The 18,050-nt window shown below is 36.1% G+C and overlaps 1 protein-coding gene across 1 annotated transcript in view; it reads left to right on the top strand.

Annotated features, from left to right (window-relative positions):
* The window catches only part of LOC126252405 (uncharacterized), a 258,154-nt gene that overhangs the window by 155,490 nt on the left and 84,614 nt on the right, over positions 1 to 18,050 (top strand). The gene's annotated exons all lie outside the window — the stretch shown is intronic.

The following is an 18,050-nucleotide window of genomic DNA, read 5'->3' as shown; positions in this document are numbered from 1 at the left end:
TGTATATAGCAGAGGTAAATGTACTTCAAGCAGGAGAGCATGTAGATAAACAGCCATAAGTTTGAGAATGCATAGACAATAAATGAGTATTGGAAATTATATTACATGTAACAGAACATCAACAGTTGCTGAAGTTAAAATGGATCAAGTTAAACAGTTGATTACATGTGCATCATATTACTCAAAGGTGGTTGCCAAGCAACTTGTATGAGATATTTCTTAGTCAAAGAAATTAAACTTCAGCAAAAAACAGAGTGCCTCAATATCATGTCCTAACCTACCCAAACATCCATTACATTCATATACGCATCATCATCATCAAACAAAATTGTAATCAATGTATAATCCACTTCATTTGCAAATCTGCTACCACAACAACATCATTATCTCTCATAGACTTATGGAATTTCAATCATTTCAGCAGTAACATACATAGTTATAGTTCTCCTGTCTTACATTTCATAGGTGTAGCTTACAAAATTAGCATAAAATCTTACCACCACTTACCACAAAAATCTTTCTTACTCTGTTACATTTTACTGGCACACAGTGGCAAGCTACTACATGTTGAATCTTAATCAGGAAAATGGATATCATTTTTGAAAACACTGATTACTAAAAAATGAAATTGGTGTTGTTTATTTTTCTCACACTGTACGTTAAGTGACTGGTCAAGATATAGTCTTGTGTCTTCATGTTGCACACTATATGCCCTAGGATAGTAGAAGAAACCTAACTGCTCTTACTATCTTGGTAGGATAGTAGATTAGATTAGATTAGATTAGATTTACTTTCATTCCAATTGATCCGTAGTGAGGAGGTCCTCCAGGATGTGGAACACGTCAGAAAAACAACAATACATGACAAATATTTACAACTAAAACAAATAAGCTAATGTACCATTCCACAGGTCCCAAGTGGAATGATCGTCATTTTTTAATGAACACTAAGAGTCATTTTACAAATACTAATGCACTGAATTTAAAATAAAAAAGTTTTTTATTTATTTATAAGGTAATAAACATGTAATACAACTACTGTAATACTTATTTACAATGAACACATTACTGCACGGAAATGGTGCAGAAGTTAGATTATACTTACACACACACAAATTTTCAATGAACACATTACTGCACTGAAATTGTGCAGAAGTTATGTTGTACTTATATACAAATCAGTTGGTTTTACTAAGAAATTCATCAATGGAGTAGAAGGAGTTGGTCACCAATAAATCCTTTAGGCTTCTCTTAAACTGAATTTCATTGGTTGTTAAGCTTTTTATGGCTGCTGGCAAGTTATTGAAAATGTGTGTTCCTGAATAATGCACACCTTTTTGTACTAGACTAAGTGACTTTAAATCCTTGTGAAGATTATTCTTATTCCTAGTATTGATTCCATGAATTGAGCTGTTGGTTTGAAAAAGTAATATATTTTTAATGACAAATTTTATCAAGGAATAAATATATTGGGAAGCAGTAGTTAGTATCCCTAGTTCCCTAAACAGGCTTCTGCAGGATGTTCTTGAGTTCACACCACATATAATTCTTACTGCACGTTTTTGTGCCCGGAAAACTTTAGCTTGGCTTGATGAATTACCCCAAAAATAATCCCATATGACGTTATGGAATGAAAGTAACCATAGTATGCCAGCTTTTTCATTTTTATATCCCCTATGTCTGACAAAATTCGCATTGCAAACAGAGATTTGTTAAGACGCTTCAGCAGTTCTGTGGTGTGCTCCTCCCAGTTGAATTTATTATCAAGCTGTAATCCCAAGAATTTAACACTGTCCACTTCTTCTATCTTCTTGTCATCATATGTTAGACATATACTCTTGGGACACCCCTTACAAGTTCTGAACTGCATGTAGTGTGTTTTTCAAAGTTTAGTGACAAAAAAATTGGCTAGGAACCAGTGATTAATGTCCACAAATATTTTATTGGCTGATCTTTCTAAGACTACACTTGATTTGCTATTTATTGCAATGTTTGTATCATCGGCAAACAAAACAAACTTGGCATCTGGTAATGTTACTGATGAAAGGTCATTGATATACACAAGGAAAAGTAAGGGCCCCAAAATGGAACCTTGTGGGACCCCACATGTAATTAGTTCCCAGTTGGATGATCCCTGATAGCTTGATACATGTCTCTTTCCTAATAACACCCTTTGTTTCCTGCCAGAGATATTAGATCTGAACCATTTTGCAGTGTTTCCTGTTACACTATAATATTCTAGTTTACTTAAAAGGATATTGTGATTTACACAGTCAAATGCCTTTGACAGATCACAAAATATACCAGTTGCCTGCAATTTTTTGTCTAATGAATTAAATACATTTTCACTGTAAGTGTAGATAGCCTTCTCAATATCAGAACCTTTTAGAAATCCAAACTGTGACTTTGACAGTATGTTATTTGAGATAAGATGGTTATAAAGACGACTGTACATTACTTTTTCAAAAATTTTTGAGAATGCTGGCAACAGTGAAATTGGATGGAAATTTGATGCTATTTCTTTATCTCCCTTCTTAAACAGTGGCTTAACTTCAGCATATTTCAGCCATCCAGGAAATATTCCACTGATAAACGACTGTTTACACAGATAGCTTAATATGTTACTTAGCTCAGAATCACATTCTTTAATTAACTTTGTTGATATTTCATCATACCCACTAGATGTTTTTGATTTTAAAGATTTTATGATGGACATTATTTCTGTTGGGGTAGTGAGGGTCAAATTCATATTGTGGAAGTTACTTTAAATGTCTGGTCTAAGGTAATCCATAGCAGCATCTACCGAACCTGACAACCCCATCTTTTCAGTAACAGTTATAAAATGTTTGTTAAAAAGTTCTGCAACACTATACACATCTGTCACCAATGTATCATTTACTCTTAATGCTATTTGTTCCTCTTCATGTCTGGTTCTACCGGTCTCCTCCTTCACTATATACCATATTGTCTTTATTTTGTTATCTGATATGACTATCTTTTCCTTGTAATATATTTGCTTTGACATCCGTATTACAGTCTTTAATATTTTGCAGTATTTCTTATGATGTGCTATAGCATCTACATTGGAAATGTTTCGGATTGACAGATACAGTTTTCTTTTTGTTTTACAAGATACCCCTATTCCTCGAGTAATCCATGGCTTCTTTGTAGACTTTGCTCTAACCTTGGTAAGTTTTGGGCGAAAGCAGTGTTCGAATAAGGTAAGCACTTTATTAGCAAAAATGTTATATTTTTCATTCATGCCATGAGCACTGTAAACATCAGTCCAGTGAATGTCTCTGAGGAGTTTCCTAAAATAATCAATTTTTGGCTTACTGATTACCCTCTTGAGCTCAGATTTAACAGATTTTATATCCTGTTCAGTATTAACATTTAACAGAAGGAACTGCATGTCATGGTCTGAGAGGCCATTGACTATTGGTTTTGTAATATAATTTTGTTCATTGGACTTTTCTATAAAGATATTATCAATGGCTGTTTGTGAGCAAGTGGCTATCCTAGTGGGGAACTTTAGTGTGGGAATTAAGTTGAATGATAGTGTTACTAACTCAAATAAGTTCTTATTGGGAGAGTCTTTAAGGAAATCTACATTGAAATCACCAGCAACCACTATTTCTTTGTTTTTGGTTGTTAAATGGGCCAGTACAGCTTTAAGGTGGTTTACAAACAGATTAAAGTTACCTGCAGGTGCTCGATATACACTTAATATTATGAAGGATTTTTTGTGGAAATCTAATTCTGTTGCACATGCTTCCATATGCTGTTCTAGGCAAAATTTATGAATGTCTATGTTTTTAAATTTATGACAGTTCCTGATGAATGTGGCAACTCCTCCTTTCTCCATTTCTGATCTACAAAAGTGAGATGCTAACCTAAACCCTGTAACACTTAAAAGTTCTATACCAGTGGTCACATGATGTTCAGAGAGGCAGATTATGTCAGCTGGATTTGAAGACTCTAATTCATCTATGCAGATAGTTAATTCATTAATTTTATTTCTCAGTCCTCGAATATTTTGATGCAATAAAGATAGCTGACATTTCACATTGACTGAGTTAAAATTGGATGGACTTAAAATATCTGCTGACAGTTGAAAATTCTTAACCAATGGCTGTTTATGCTGATGTAATAAGCTGGAATTATGTTTTTTGATTTCTTTCTCAAACTGAAGGTTTGTCTCAGTTCTAACCTCTCTTAAAATTTGCTTTCTTTCTGTCCTCACTACCCTAAAAAAGGGTCTTTTCTGAATCCTATAACCACTGGTATTTTACCACTCATGACAGTGCCTCCCCCCTTTAACTTTCCTGCTATTTCCGCAGCCAATTTACCCTTCCCCTTCCTGTTGAGGTGAAGGCCATGCCTAGTATAATCCCACCTACTGAGAGAATCAACATGAACCACACCAACGTGTGACCCCACACCCGAAATGAGCAGCCATTCCAGCTCCAAATTAACTCTCTTGACAGAAGAGTTCAAATGAGGTCAGTCATGGCGCCCAAGAACAGATACAAACTCAACACTAGTAGAAGAGGAGTGATTCCAGAAAATAAATATGAAGTCACTGGCTGGGGCAAGGCACCATATACCACATGGTGTATCCATGAAAGTACCACAGATCCCCTACCTGTTAAATTTCATCACAAAATTATTGAAAAAATGTTTCTGAGAGGATCTTCACCCCCAGATTTTGCCTTGACTATACAGTGCACAGAATGTAGTCTCAACTATTTCAGTTCCTCAAATCACTTTTTAATTTGTAATACATGATGGATATTAGAATTTAAAATTTTTTTCAAAAATTCAGTGATAACAGAGATGAGGATAAATTCCTTTCTATTAGTTATTTCACTTTCACTGGGTTAAAGTACTCACCATAGGGTTTGCTAAAGTATGCAGCATGATCTTGACTGTGTAATGTAAGATGCATTTCAAATAAATTTATGATGGTGTGTCAAATATCAAAGAACAAATATCGTGATGCTAAATGGGTAGTTAAGGTTGTCTGTACAATTTTAGCTGTGTAACATTTCTAAGTCCAAATAACCTTCTGGACTTTGGATATACAAACCTGTGTGCATTTGGATGTGGGTTTTCAACAATTTGAAATGGTCCTACATAAATATGAAAGAACTTTTTAATTTCATTATTTAGAGCTTTAGATTTGGTGTAACTTTTTGTCAAAACTAGATCTCCAACTTTGGATTCTGTGTTTTTTTATGTGTTTTCTTTCTTTTTTCATAATTGTCATTCATGGTTCTTCTAACTACTTCCTCTCTTTCAGCTGCTGTCATGCCTTTACATGCTGGAAACTCTGTAAGTTCTTTAATTAAGTAAGGTGCCATTTGATCAAACATGATCATAAGGCCGTTGTAGCATCCCTGAATATGGAAGTTAATAGGAATATAAAAAAAGGGAGGAAGGTTTATCTGTTTAGCAAGAGTAATAGAAGGCAGATTTCAGACTACTTAACAGATCAAAATGAAAAATTTCTGTTCCGACACTGACAATGTTGAGTGTTTATGGAAAAAGTTCAAGGCAATCGTAAAATGCGTTTTAGACAGGTACGTGCCGAGTAAAACTGTGAGGGACGGGAAAAACCCACCGTGGTACAACAACAAAGTTAGGAAACTACTGCGAAAGCAAAGAGAGCTTCACTCCAAGTTTAAACGCAGCCAAAACCTCTCAGACAAACAGAAGCTAAGCGATGTCAAAGTTAGCGTAAGGAGGGCTATGCGAGAAGCGTTCAGTGAATTCGAAAGTAAAATTCTATGTACAGACTTGACAGAAAATCCTAGGAAGTTCTGGTCTTACGTTAAATCAGTAAGTGGCTCGAAACAGCATATCCAGACACTCCGGGATGATGATGGCATTGAAACAGAGGACGACACGCGTAAAGCTGAAATACTAAACACCTTTTTCCAAAGCTGTTTCACAGAGGAAGACCGCACTGCAGTTCCTTCTCTAAATCCTCGCACAAACGAAAAAATGGCTGACATCGAAATAAGTGTCCAAGGAATAGAAAAGCAACTGAAATCACTCAACAGAGGAAAGTCCACTGGACCTGACGGGATACCAATTCGATTCTACACAGAGTACGCGAAAGAACTTGCCCCCCTTCTAACAGCCGTGTACCGCAAGTCTCTAGAGGAACGGAGGGTTCCAAATGATTGGAAAAGAGCACAGGTAGTCCCAGTCTTCAAGAAGGGTCGTCGAGCAGATGCGCAAAACTATAGACCTATATCTCTGACGTCGATCTGTTGTAGAATTTTAGAACATGTTTTTTGCTCGAGTATCATGTCGTTTTTGGAAACCCAGAATCTACTATGTAGGAATCAACATGGATTCCGGAAACAGCGATCGTGTGAGACCCAACTCGCGTTATTTGTTCATGAGACACAGAAAATATTAGATACAGGCTCCCAGGTAGATGCTATTTTTCTTGACTTCCGGAAGGCGTTTGATACAGTTCCGCACTGTCGCCTGATAAACAAAGTAAGAGCCTACGGAATATCAGACCAGCTGTGTGGCTGGATTGAAGAGTTTTTAGCAAACAGAACACAGCATGTTGTTATCAATGGAGAGACATCTACAGACGTTAAGGTAACCTCTGGCGTGCCACAGGGGAGTGTTATGGGACCATTGCTTTTCACAATATATATAAATGACCTAGTAGATAGTGTCGGAAGTTCCATGCGACTTTTCGCGGATGATGCTGTAGTATACAGAGAAGTTGCAGCATTAGAAAATTGTAGCGACATGCAGGAAGATCTGCAGCGGATAGGCACTTGGTGCAGGGAGTGGCAACTGACCCTTAACATAGACAAATGTAATGTATTGCGAATACATAGAAAGAAGGATCCTTTATTGTATGATTATATGATAGCGGAACAAAAACTGGTAGCAGTTACTTCTGTAAAATATCTGGGAGTATGCGTGCGGAACGATTTGAAGTGGAATGATCATATAAAATTAATTGTTGGTAAGGCAGGTGCCAGGTTGAGATTCATTGGGAGAGTGCTTAGAAAATGTAGTCCATCAACAAAGGAGGTGGCTTACAAAACACTCGTTCGACCTATACTTGAGTATTGCTCATCAGTGTGGGATCCGTACCAGATCGGGTTGACGGAGGAGATAGAGAAGATCCAAAGAAGAGCGGCGCGTTTCGTCACAGGGTTATTTGGTAACCGTGATAGCGTTACGGAGATGTTTAGCAAACTCAAGTGGCAGACTCTGCAAGAGAGGCGCTCTGCATCGCGGTGTAGCTTGCTCGCCAGGTTTCAAGAGGGTGCGTTTCTGGATGAGGTATCGAGTATATTGCTTCCCCCTACTTATACCTCCCGAGGAGATCACGAATGTAAAATTAGAGAGATTAGAGCGCGCACGGAGGCTTTCAGACAGTCGTTCTTCCCGCGAACCATACGCGACTGGAACAGGAAAGGGAGGTAATGACAGTGGCACGTAAAGTGCCCTCCGCCACACACCGTTGGGTGGCTTGCGGAGTATGAATGTAGATGTAGATGTAGATGTAGAGAGGAGAGTATCCTGTGGTAGTATGTTGTAGGCTATTCATAATATCTTCAAAGTCATTGATATAATTTAACCAGTTAGTATAATCTTTCTGACAGTAAGTTCTACATAATCCTCCAGTTTCCCTCATATAATGCTCAGTCAGGTTACATTTTGGTGAATAAGATGAAGTTAGGATATGACTGATATTATATTCTTCTACAAATTCCTTCCAAAACTTTGAAGCAAACTGACTCCCATTGTCTGGTAAAATTTCTTTTCGTATACCCACTTTAATAAAGAAGTCTTTCACAAATTTGGTTGCTACTTTCTTGCTAGTTGCTTTCTTTAAAGGATAAAATTTTACATATTTTGAAAATAAATCTACAATAATAAAACTATACTGAAACCCTCCTTTAGCTCTCGGAAGCTGGCCATACAAATCTATTCGCACTAAATCCAACTGTTTATGAGGTATCACATTTTGTAAAAGACTCTTGTTGGTTTTGTTACTAACTTTTGTTCTTTGACATTGATCACAACTGGTAAGTAAAGTCCTAACCCTACTAGACATGTTATGAAAATATATACATTCTTGGATTGTTTGAATACATTTCGATGCACCACAGTGTCCGAAACTTCCATGTGTATATTTTATCAAAGTATTGATGTGAGAATCTGGTGAGGAAACTTTCCATACATCACTGTCTGGGTTGTGTCTATAAAACAGAATGCCTTTGAAGACTTGATAGTACATTTGTACCTTCTCATGTCCTTTCTTCCATAAATAACTTTTAACAAGCTTCCAATGATCATCTCCATTTTGGTATCTTCTCAACTGATTACAGATTTTCCTCATGTCATTTTCTTCTTTCACATGTTTAAAGTATATAATTTTGAAATTCTTTCCTTGACTATCATTTTCATTATCATTTACATTTTCCACTGGCATTCTTGACACGTCATCAGCAATTACACTTTCCTTTCCTTTTATGAAATGAACTGTATATCTAAACTGCTGTAAGAATATTGACCACGTGGTAATTCTCCCATGATACAATTTACATTCCTGTATGTAAGTTAATGCTTTATGATCAGTATGGACTTTGACTTCATGTCCAAACAAATAATTTTGAAATTTTTTGAATTCCCATAATATTGCCAAAAGTTCCTTTTCTGTAATCATATAATTTCTCTCATGTTTTTGTAACATTCTACTTGCAGACTCTATAGAATGATATTCCACCCCATTGATTTCATTTTGTTGGAACAAATGAACCCCCAAACCATAATCACAACTGTCAGTCATCAAGCAAAATGGTAATGATAAATCAGGCCTATAAAGGATTAAATGGGTTTCAGTGTACTGTTACGTCTCAATCTCCTTGTCAGATGATAGTTGGGTCTTCACATTTAAAGGCAATGGTGAATCCATGTTGTCTCTGCTTGATTTTACTCCTTTGTCTTGGGATTATAATGACACACCCAGTGCTTTTCCATAGTGCTTAGGCAATTAAAAGAAGTCTTCTGATTTTATATGACACAGCAGCAAAATTGAAGCTGGTGGTCTGTTCAGTGGGCTTGTTGAATTGGTGTGAGGAGTCATGGTACACAGTGGGTAGTGACCTTTGTCATGTGCATATCCTGATGAAAGATGTTGAAAATTGATCCACAACTGATTTTCTTTCTTTTTTAACTATCACCTTGATTGTCATAACTGATCTTTGAACACCAGTGCCTCCACTTCTCTCACAATTTCTAGTTTGGTCAAATGTTTGAGTGGAGCAAAAATGAGACTCCATGTAAATTATTGGAAAAAAAGCTGTCACTGATAAAACCTACATTTTGACCATGGTTATAGTGGCCTTCTAGTGGGTTTTTGCCTGAATTTTCATAGCCAAATGAATGGTAGGGAATGGACAAATGTGGTCTCGAATTGACCCATATGAGGTCTAGTTTTATAAGAAAAAATATTTAATTGTTTTAAAGTAATAATGGTAATTACAAAAGTCTTAATAGTGTTTTGAGGAAAAATAGGAATATTCCACAAACAGCTGCTGCTTGTTATACAAGCAAAGCATCAAAAAGTCTGTCTCTTCAAAGCCTAACTATTTTGTGTAAAACATTGCATTGGTGTGATATTTCATTTCCAGGACTGTTTCCTTCAAATCAAGTACTTAATTCAGCATATTTCAAGAAGAGTAAACACTAGGAAGACAAATGAGGTGTCAAAAAGCTTATCTTTCCAAGATTTAACTGTTTTGCTTGCAAAAAGTTACAATGGTGTGATATTTGACTGTCAAAATGCTTTCGTCAAATCAGATACTAAATCCAGGACATTTTGAGAACAGACAACACTAGGAAAGCAAATGAGGTGTCAGTAATACCATGAATTATGGAAAAAAGTGGCCAAATGTTTACTCAAAGTTTTCTAAAAGTAAGAATAAAAAGATTAAAGATGCATGTGGCACACCTCTGAATGATGCTCAGTGCCATGTACAACAGATGAGGAGCATCAAATGTTTCTCTAATCTATTTTTATTTTATTTATTACTTGTAGTCAAATCGTTTCATAACAAATTTACTGATCCCCCCTCCCACCAATGCCACAGAGATGGTGTGCCACTTCATTCTTCTTATAACTGCATAGGCTTCTGCAGCCACAGTCAAGAACATGAAAATTTCCTGAGCATGGTTCCACACCATAATGTAAAAAAAGCTGTTGCTGATAAAACCTACATTTTGACCATGGCTATAGTGGCTTTCTAGTGGTGTAGGCCAAGATGACGCCCACAGCAGAAATACTGGTGTTCTCGGTAATAGTTTTTTTGTAATATGACACAGTACCATAATCCTTTCATGTTAATCATTCTTCTTAATTGAGACTTGTTTGATCACATTCAACCACCCAAACCCTTTGCTATGTGATGGTGTGTTATTTCTGGACACTTCCACCAACTCAGTCTGAATTATTTCAGCTTTGTTCCCTGTCAAATGCAGAAAAAGAATTATTGCACAATACTCACTTTGTTTTGTGTCCCTTATTGGTGTGCTGTTGTACTGTGTTGCAGGCATTTCAGTGCATAAAAGTTCTGCAGACATGTACCTGCAAACAAACAAAAATTAATAGTGTAACTTTATTCTTTTGAGGTGACATTTAAAACTTTATGAGTATACTTGATCAAACTGCTAAAGGTTTGGCTTACTTGTGGGATAGCATTATGAACATGCTGAATAACCTGAATTGGATATACTTAATGAGAGATACTAGTTGTACAAAAGAAAGTCTACTTATAAAGGTTCAAGAACCTATTTTAAGTGAAGAAAATAGAGAAATTCTTCTGTCTCCTGCATTAATTATTAAATTAAATTAAATTGATTATAGTGTGCACAGGTGAATCTAAGCACTCATTCTTCTTATGCTGCATAACTAATTGCAACAGAAGGAAATCCTAAAACAAAGTGGTTTTAAAAGTTCATGTGTAAATATAGATGTAGAATGAATATCATAGTACAGAAGAACAACACACAAATAGCAGACCATGAGAAAAATGAATTGTTGACAATCAACTGCATGTGTGGCTTTAACAAGGAATAGTAGAAACAAAAACTCCTGACCAGATTTTAGTTTTAAAAAATAACTAATAGGGAGCATCATGTCTGTATAGGCTATGGAATATCAAATTAAATTACAGCGAAAGATTGGTACCCATTCCCCATTACATAAGATTCATTGCCCATTACGTAAGATTCTGCACTGCAAGATGACTGAGTGTTTTGAATGCTAGACCTCAAGAATAGATTCTTTCATGTTGCTATTGTAAAGGAGAGCTGAAAGTATACTTCATTTTTGACAAACAAAGGCAATAAAGTTTCAACTTTAAAGCATTTTTCTACCTTTAGAGCTAGCTGCCATTCACCAAACCAAATAGAAATTTTACTTAAGTTATCTTGTACCCTGTTACAATCACTCAGTCATGATACCTTCCCATGCAATGCAGCATCATCAGCAAATAACTCTAGATTGCTGCTCCCCAGTTCATTAGATAATTTACTTATCTAGAGAATAAGAGCAGTGCCATCAAATTTCCCTTTGTCAATTCTTATGATACCCTTGTCTCTGAGGAACACTCACCATTGGGGACAGTGTACTGTGTTCTATTACTTAAAAGGTGTTTGAGCTACTCAAGCATTTGGGAACCTAATCTGTATGCTTAAACCTTGATCAACATATAGCAGCAGGGCACCATGTCAAACACTTTCTCTAAATCTAGGAATATGGCACCTGTCTATTGCCCTCCATTCATGCTCTGTAGGATATCATGCAAGGAAAGGGCAAACTGAGCACTGAGTATTTAGAAAATGAAATGAATAATACCTTTTATTTTATTATAGTGCAGTTGTCATGTGTTTAGAGTCTTATGAAGATCCACATAAATTTCAAGGGTGATTGATTTTCCTAATTTCTCAATTAACACATTATTCCTATAGCTAAAGGTATCTCCTTGGTCAGAAAAAATAGGTCAAAAAATTGTGACATTAGTTTTTTAATTAAACATGCTCAAAGGTCAAAATAACAAAAATATGTCCAGAGGGTGGAAAACTTCCTTATCAATAACTCTTTAGCTAATGACTTTTTCAGAAAAAGTGAAACATTTACTTTAAAAAAGTGAAATTAGGGCTTTCAACTGACCTATCATTAGCTTCCTAAATTTTAATGAGAACATGGTTTTTTAACATCATAAATTAAAGATTTCTCTTAAAAGAAAATGTTTTCTGATAAACTAATTGTAGTCTTTGATTTAACAGAGCTCAAGTAACCCAATGAGTATTTCATTTTGAATGAAATATCACCTACACTATGTGATCAAAAGTATCCAGACACCCCCAAAAACATATGTTTTTTCATATTAGGTGCATTGTGCTGCCACCTATTGCCAGGTACTCCATATCAGCGACCTCAGTAGTCATTAGGCATTGTGAGAGCAGAATGGGGTGCTCCGTGGTACTCACGGATTTCGAACGTGGTCAGGTAATGGATGTCACTTGTGTCATATGTCTGCATGCAAGATTTCCACACTCCTAAACATCCCTCGGTCCACTGTTTCTAATGTGATAGTGAAGTGGAAACACAAAGGGACATGTAAAGCACATAAGTGTATGGGCTGACCTCGTCTGTTGACTGACAGAGATCGCCAACAGTTGAAGAGGGTCATAATGTGTAATGGCAGACATCTATCCAGACCATCACACAGGAATTCCAAACTGTATCAGGATCCACTGCAAGTACTATGACAGTTAGGTGGAAGGTGAGAAAACTTGGATTTCATGGTCGATCGGCTGCTGATAAGCCACACATCATGCCAGTGAATGCCAAACGACGCGTTGCTTGGTGTAAGGAGCATAAACATTGGATGATTGAACTGTGGAAAAACATTGTGTGGAGTGACAAATCATGGTACACAATGTGGCAATCTGATGGCAGGGAGTGGGTATGGCGAATGCCCAGTGAACGTCATCTGCCAGCTTGTGTAGTGCCAACACTACAATTTGGAGGTGGTGATGTTATGGTATGGTCACGTTTCACATGGAGGGGGCTTGCACCCCTTGTTTTTTTGCATGGCATTTTCACAGCATAGGCCTACATTGATGTTTTAAGCACCTTCTTGCTTCCCACTGTTGAAGAGCAACATGATCGAGCACCTGTTCATAATGCACAACCTGTGGCAGAGTGGTTACATGACAATAACATACCTGTAATGAACTGGCCTGCACAGAGTCCTGACCTGAATCTTATAAGACGCCTTTGGGATGTTTTGGAATGCCAACTTCATGCCAGGCTTCACTGGCCAACATCGATATCTCTCCTCAGTGCCCCACTCCATGAAGAATGGGCTGCCATTCCACTAGAAACCTTCCAGCACCTGATTGAATGTATGCTTGCAAGAGTGAAAGCTGTCATCAAGGCTAAGGGTGGGCCAACACCGTATTGAATTCCAGCATTTTTCATGGAGATCACCATGAACTTGTAAGTCATTTTCAGCCAGGTGTCTGGATACTTTTGATCACATAGTGTAGATAAGAATTTCAACATTTTAAGTAAATGTGACAGACAGTTATTACCAGTATAACAGAGAAAAGAAAAAACATAATTGTCTAAGGAGTAGAAATATTACTAATGGAGTCATTCCATTTGCTTCATTTCATTGCCTGCCCCCCACTCCCTCCCCTACTGGATTATACAGACAGGTATTAAAAATATCTGACGAGATAATCCAATGTGGAAAAAGAAAAAAAAATCTACTCATGTGATGCAGATGAGTGTGCACAGTACGATGAGAATATTACATATCACAAGTTACAGTAAATCACTAATGAGACTGTAGGAAACGACTAATAACAATATGAAAGCATGCATGGAGCAAGGGGCTCATTGACATCTTTTTCCTAATTGCCAATTTGAGTATCACATTTTCCTGTCAATGTGTACTTCAGTAAGGACTACTCTTAATTTGAAATAAAGGGGTTCCTTGTGGAGAAAATGACATGTTTATACTCTTTAAGTGAATATTAATATTAAACTAAAATAAATTATTGTGAAAAACATAGATGATGTGACTTACCAAATGAAAGTGCTGGCAGGTCGACAGACACACAAACAAACACAAACATACACACAAAATTCAAGCTTTCGCAACAAACTGTTGCCTCATCAGGAAAGAGGGAAGGAGAGGGAAAGACGAAAGGATGTGGGTTTTAAGGGAGAGGGTAAGGAGTCATTCAAATCCTGGGAGCGGAAAGACTTACCTTAGGGGGGAAAAAAGGACGGGTATACACTCGCACACACACACATATCCATCCACACATATACAGACACCTTTATAGGTGGGATAAAATTGTATTACGGTAAAAAGGGGAAGGTGAATACAAAGTGAGACTACTGGTAAAAACAGAAAGAGAAAATAAAGAGAAAATAAGACGACAGGAAAGATTTCAAAATGCAACAGCGACAATAACAAACGTAATTGTAGGGTTCAAATTAATTATATGGTTATAATAAAGGGAAACATTCCACGTAGGAAAAACGTATCTAAAAACATAGATGATGTGACTTACCAAATGAAAGTGCTGGCAGGTCGACAGACACACAAACAAACACAAACATACACACAAAATTCAAGCTTTCGCAACAAACTGTTGCCTCATCAGGAAAGAGGGAAGGAGAGGGAAAGACGAAAGGATGTGGGTTTTAAGGGAGAGGGTAAGGAGTCATTCAAATCCCGGGAGCGGAAAGACTTACCTTAGGGGGAAAAAAGGACGGGTATACACTCGCACACACACACACACACATATCCATCCACACATATACATATGTGTGGATGGATATGTGTGTGTGTGCAAGTGTATACCCGTCCTTTTTTCCCCCTAAGGTAAGTCTTTCTGCTCCCGGGATTGGAATGACTCCTTACCCTCTCCCTTAAAACCCACATCCTTTCGTCTTTCCCTCTCCTTCCCTCTTTCCTGATGAGGCAACAGTTTGTTGTGAAAGCTTGAATTTTGTGTGTATGTTTGTGTTTGTTTGTGTGTCTGTCGACCTGCCAGCACTTTCATTTGGTAAGTCACATCATCTATGTTTTTAGATATATTTTTCCTACGTGGAATGTTTCCCTTTATTATAACCATATTGTGTGTGTGTGTGTGTGTGTGTGTGTGTCTATATATATATATATATATATATATATATATATATATATATATATATATATATATATATATATTGTACTAAACTTGTAAAAAAATGCTATGACATTTGCAAAAGACACCAGTTGGTGTCTCCATGCAAAAAAAATACAATAAATAAATAAAATAAGAAAAACACTCATACATAAGAAGAAGAGACCTACCAACATGTTTTCAGAGAAATAATAGGCTTGTTTCCTTCTTCTATCTAACAATCCCGACATGTGGTGAGGTAATACCACATTTTTGTTTCTGTTTTAACAGTAGTACAACATTGTTTACATTGCTTATCCAGTGCTTCTTATGCAGAGTTAGTAAGAATACATTATTTTATAGTTTGTGAAATACAATATGGGCATGAAAACAAAAAAACATAAATCACATGGAAGGATGTCTGCAATGGATAAAAAACTTAATCTGCAGTTAAGTGAAATGGGAGATAACTGCCAATCTATGAGCCAGTTGTTTGAATAAGTAGCAAAAGAAACAAGATATGGGATTTTAAATCAGTTCAATTGCCTTCAATCAAATTATGACCAGAATATTTACTTTGTTGGTTTGATTTCCATGTTGCCAGTAAACAGATCTTCAAAAAAAGTAGTTTCTCAGCTTCTTACCACTACGAAGTTATGGGCTAACTGAAAATGAAGACATGATAGAATCTGTGAAAGAATTTCATGTATGTCACGAAGCTTTTATTGCTATTAATGAAATAAAAAGGAAGAAAACTGAATATCTCATGAAACAGTGTACAAAAAAACAGGCTGTGCACCAACTAAGATGTGTGGAAACATGGCAATCACCATCACAAACTTAATGTTGAGAATGCAATGAATGTGGCAGCATAAAATTCCTGTAAAGATCATCAAACTCACTACAGCTTGCATGATCCTTCAAAACATATTACAAAAATGTTTTGAACATTCCAAGAAAAATATCCTGATATAAAAATGAATTACAAGATATGTAGGAGCATATTTTCTGCAGAATTCAGTATTGCGTCCCAGTCCCCAAGGATGGATATGTGCAGTGTATACAATGAGTATATTGGTAAAAAGAAAAGTTTAGGGGAAAAGAAGAAATTAAAGTCTACACAGAAAGAAATGAGAAGACTGGATTGTAAAATAAATGAACTGAGTTTCCTCAGCTGGCACAAGAAAAACAGCCAAAGTATTTTACTCTAGAGAAACATCTGTTAGTGAGAAATCAAAGAAACAGAGGGAAATTTAAGCAGTTTGCTTCAGTTGTGATAAAAACTCTACAGAGTCTAATATTTTTACTAACACATTTATTATAAAAGGCAACCATCCCCATTTGCATTCAGTGTCTATACAGTCCAGTTCCCAAAGTATAGTTTATGTATGTATAGAGCACAAAGGGAAAGAAAGAAATAATGTTTGCTCCTTGTTGCATCACTACATCTACAGCTTTCTCATTTATGATATGACCCATCTGAGTATGTTCTGTGACTCATGTAGCAGACAGCAGAAGTACTTCACTTTTTTTGCAGTTCACTTGTAATTTGGTGAAAGCTGAGAAAAACTGGAGTCAGTCAAGTAAACTTCCCTATATGAGGACATTCATATCTTGAAATGACAAAAATATTATTCCCCTGAATTCTAAAGCAAAGCATTGTCATGAATTCTTTCATACATTAATATAAAACCAGTGTTCCCCAAGTTAATTTAGAGTAGGTACTTGATATCTGACTAACAAAATAATTTCTTTGTAGGGTCTCTGCCCTTATCTGCAGAGAAATACAGAGACATACAACAGTTAATGAAGTTCTGTGGAGAGGAAATCAAGGAGTACTTTTCAGACATTCAACACAAATAAAATTAACTGAATGTTCTTCATGACAAGCTTATCTATTAGTACATTAACTTCTGGTAATGTAAAGTTAAGATGAAAGAAGTGACAATGTGCAATGAGCCATTCTCTTAGTGTAAAATTGTGCAGTTATCAATATGAAGTTGTTTATTATCTGTACTGTTCGTGTTATGATGAATTTAGAAGTATCTACATGTTTATAATTAATTTGCTACAATTTGACATAAAAACACATGAATATTTTGTAAAATACAGTTTTTACACAAATTAAATGTTTAAAGTGCTTCTCCTGAAAACTTTATAAAATTTTATGAGCTTTCAATACATATATGTAATCAAGGCTGGTTTGAAAACATTTTCCTCACATGTGACATATCATTTGACACCCCGTCCCCACTCACCCCAGACATAAGTTGCCCTTTGTTGATCTCTTGGCAAGGCCTTTAACAATACATCTAAATCTAGTGATTGTAGGAATTCTTTTTTTTTTCTTTTTTAAATAAGTGCTACATGAACATTCCTGTGTTACAGAAGTAAATTTCTGAATCTTACTATAGTGCTTAGCATGGAGAGCTGCATCAAACCAGTCTCAGGGCTGAAGACACAACAACAAACTGTAGTGCTAAATTCTAAAATCAAAAATATAATTCATTTCCATTCCAAGTTATTTCTGAGACCTTTAAAAGAAGTTTTTAGTGAAAGCAGAATGAAATAGATCTACTCTGCTGTTCCAGCTTTAGTAAAAATGTGCTGCCTATTGAACTTACTGGAAAACAAAAAATACAAAATTTCTGTTTCTTTTAGTTTAAGAATGTAACATTTTATTTCAATGACTAACATATTATTTTACTTTCCATAAAAAAAAGTGGAACAGAAATGCATTATATCATTTAACTTTATATTAACCTACTACACATAGGACAGTGTTCAACAGTGCAGAAAACTCACCAGTAA

The sequence above is a fragment of the Schistocerca nitens genome, chromosome 4, assembly GCF_023898315.1.
Source record: "Schistocerca nitens isolate TAMUIC-IGC-003100 chromosome 4, iqSchNite1.1, whole genome shotgun sequence".
NCBI classification, from domain to species: Eukaryota; Metazoa; Arthropoda; class Insecta; order Orthoptera; family Acrididae; genus Schistocerca; species Schistocerca nitens.
Note: the sequence above shows the minus strand (reverse complement) of the source record. Positions and strands in the feature narration are given on the sequence as shown.